We start from the raw sequence: 3,822 nt of genomic DNA, 5'->3' as shown, positions 1-3,822 counted from the left end.
AGGCAACACCTTTCAGGTTGAGGTTGTTGTTTTGCAATGGCTTTGCTTGTGATTTCCAAGAGCTGGAGATTTCCATCTCTGGAGACGCACATCCATCCTGCCGCCCGCGCAGCCCGAAAACGCAACTGTACTTGCGAGCAAGCAACGTCCTAGAAAAGTTGAAACAAAAAGCAAATGAAGGAGATGGAAATTCTGGAGTCCTGCCGAACGCTAGGTTGAGTTTTTGTGTCTGGAGGATTCCCGGCTCCGTGAGCGCTCATAAATCCTGAAATACAAAGGGCAGGGACCTGCGCGGCGCAAGCAGCTACGTGCCCGGTGGCTTATCGGGGCCGAATCCGGCCCCCTCGGTGCAAAGCTGACAAAGCCTTGCCCCAAAAATCCTTGTTAATGACTGGTTTTCAAAAATACATGCATATATCTTATTCTGTAACATAAAGTGTCCCTAGAGATAAATTTAGGGACAAAAACCCTCAGCAAGGACAGCGCTGAAGTGGAAATACATTTTTTCACAAGAGCGAAACCGGGAAACAATGGACCCGATCCTCTGTTATGACATCCTTGTATATTTAAATAGGCTTTAGAGGATGCATTTCACGTGTATATTTTGTTTTTAAGGAGAAGAAAGAAGCACCACGGGGAACCTGGAAGCGGTGCCAACTCGGTCTGATCTGAACCCTGTAAAAGAGCAAATGACGGAGGAAACCCTGAGTCCAGAAAAGGTGCACGAACGCAGGAGGCTCTGGCAAACATAGGTGAGGGCTCCTGGAACTGGTGCTGCAAGTGCCATCGCTCTTGGTAGAAGAGAATAAAAACAAATTGTAAGCAAAGGGTTTGTGGCTTATTATGCATAAATGCTCCCTCAGGATGGGCACCAGGCTCGCAGCCCAGGAGTTACGATCCCACAGTCCAGAATTTATGTTCTGATACCAAACTATTGCCTTCATGCCTTACCACGAGATGTTGAGCCATAGATTTCAAAAGACTTGGATTAAATCTTATATGAGGTTTATAGATTTATCATAGTGTTGGTTATAATTTTTGCTTACGCCTAGTAAACACGTTATCGCTCTTCCTGCTTGCTTGTTTCAATAAAGAACGATTGCTTATGACCTCTTGCAATATTACACAGAAGCAATTCTTGTTCACTGTGTTGCAACCATATCATTATTTTTTGTCCTTCTTGTGCAGGACAATCTATGCTATCCTTGGAAGATTCAGGATGACCAACTTATGCGTAAGAGTCTATGTCTTCTGGCAAAATATTAAAAATAGTGGGCCTGTCTTGGAGTATTAGTGCATTAGAGAGAAGCCCTTGCAGAAAACATCTGAGCCAATATTTTAAAGTATATCCAATCCGTGGAAATCCCTATCAGTGAAATGTACTCTTCATTAAAAAAAGGAAAGGCTCAAACTCCGTGGAATAGTGGGGCAAGAAGTTTGGTGACGATATTTCATATTCTCGTTACAATATGCTTAGATCCAAACTCTCCGAGCATATAAGCAGGTGGTAATATTTTAAAGTCAGATAGTTGTGAGGGAAATAAGTGATTGGGACAATCTGCAGCCTCTGGAAAGAGCTGCCACCCGCGTGCACGCTACTGCATGTACGCTTCTATTTCTTTTCCTATTTGAAACATCCACCGTTGGATCAGAAGCAGACAGCAGACCTACAGGCATCACATTTTCAAAGCTACGTAGAGAACATACTGTAGACATATTAAGCAGCCTCCAGAGTGGCTTTAAAGCCAAGGAAATTAAGGTTGAAATCGAGAATATTCTGCGGAGTGACACAACTTGCTAAAACTTTATGAGTTTCCTTGCTGTGTGAGATTTTTACTTAAAACCAAAAAACCTAACAAAACCCCCCAGCTCTATGAAGGGTTCTTGCAGTCCTAAATGTAAAGAATGGAAAGAAAAAAGTAATCACCCAAAAAAAAAACCAAACCCAACCCTTGAAAATAAAGAATGCACATTCTGCAAAAAGCTTCCAAACATCAGAATGCAACCCAGAAGTTAATAGTGCCTTCTGCTTCTAGATGTCTGCTTTGGGGTAAAGCCCAGGATAACTCTCCTCTCCAGCTGAGCGGGGAGGCTGACTCCAGAAGTCCCCTCCGACCCAGGATTTTCTAAGCTTTCTGTTCTCGGTCTCGCTGAAATATCAGACCCATTTAAAATATCAAGTTTGGCACAAAAACAGAAACACCCACGAAACCGCTTATAAGACTATTTCAGAGACGCAACACCAGATCACAGCTTTATCTTTGGGGTTTTGGTTTTGTTTTGGGGTTTTGTCTGTTTTACAGCAACCCTATAGGGAAAAAAAAAATACTTTTCAGGAGGACTGATGAAGACTTGAGGCAAAACCCCCTTCTGCCAAAGCCCCCACGTACACGAGCTCAGAACTTTCCCTACGGAACGACGAGGCAGGGCTATAAACCGCAAAGCGCCGGCACTGCCTGTCTCTTGCTGCCCCGCTCAGAAGCCGAGCGCCCCGCGGCCGGAGCCGCATCGCCGCAGGATGCCCGGATGCCACTTGCTACGTGGTCTGTAGAGGAGCAAACAAAATAATGCACCTGTAAACAAGCTATTTGTGTGCAGACCTGTCTCTTGCAGGGGCAGAGCACGCCGCGGGGAAGGTAAAGCCAGGGAGGGCGTGCAGGAAGGAAGGACCCTGATGGCTGCAGGTTTGCTGAGTGCTAGGAAAAAAACAAAATGAGGATTTTCTGATTTTTTTTCAAAAGATAAGGATATTTTTTTGGTCATTTTGCACCACGTAAAGCATATCTGACTTCAGCCTATCAAAGACACCCAAATTCCCAAGTGTTATTTTTCCTCTACCTCTTCTGCAGAACTAGTCACAGCTTCAAAATCCGATCATTTCAGCCCAAACACAGCCCAGACCCAAAGAGTAGCTTTGGTTTGTATACTCAGATTGCACACCATGCTGCAAACTGTGCTTTGGCCTGGAAAAAAAAAAAAAAGCAAGCTCGGGGTTGTTTATTTTCTGAAGATGCCAAAGTGCTTTGGAACCTGTGGCTTGGCAGGAGGACGCTTCCTCCTCTGTTAAGGCAAGTAAGTATATTTGCATGAAACAGATCGGCTTTACGAGAAACCTTAAGGGTGAAGACAGTGGCTTGGTTAAAGAAACCATTCATCCGCCCTGGACTAACTTTTCTTCCCTGAGACGCACGAGGAGCTGCGGGTCCCCGTGCCTGGCCCGCAGCCCCGCCGCCTTCCTCCTGCCCACCCTCCGCAAGCCCATGCTCTGTAAAACACATCTCCGTGAACACTGCAGGCTTGAGACAAGGCGAGTGGGGAAGCCAACGTGTTGGCACCCAAAAAGAAAGGCGCCTGTGAGAGCAGGAAATATAGGAATGCAAACACACCTGTGCCTGTTGTGGCCAAGCAAGCAGAACTCGATGTCCGAGAGTAAAAAGTAATGCCAGCAGCGGCCAGAAAAGCAGCGCTGGTGGGAAGGACACGGCTCGCAAGGGGATGAGCATTTGTTCCCTTCGAGGAGAGGTGGTGGCTCTTCTCTCAGATCCCCGCTAGGTCACCCTGTGCGAGCACAGCAACAGCCTTCCTCACCTCAAAAGCTCCTTCCTCATCACAAAAGCTGCACATTCATGGAAAGAAATGAGCTTGACAGCCTTAGCTGGAGGAAAGGCACTTCAAGGCTGGCTTTTAGATCTGACAAATTTGTAAAACATACCGACTCCAGGTCAGGACCTCCTGCTCTCACGCATGGCAGAAATGCCTGGAGCTGCTATCCTGTTTGAGATCATCAGCTTCCACTGAGAGCAGAGGACAAAAGCTTTGTGT

Source organism: Phalacrocorax carbo, chromosome 23 (genome assembly GCF_963921805.1).
Source record: "Phalacrocorax carbo chromosome 23, bPhaCar2.1, whole genome shotgun sequence".
NCBI lineage: Eukaryota > Metazoa > Chordata > Aves > Suliformes > Phalacrocoracidae > Phalacrocorax > Phalacrocorax carbo.
This window is presented reverse-complemented; position numbering follows the sequence as displayed.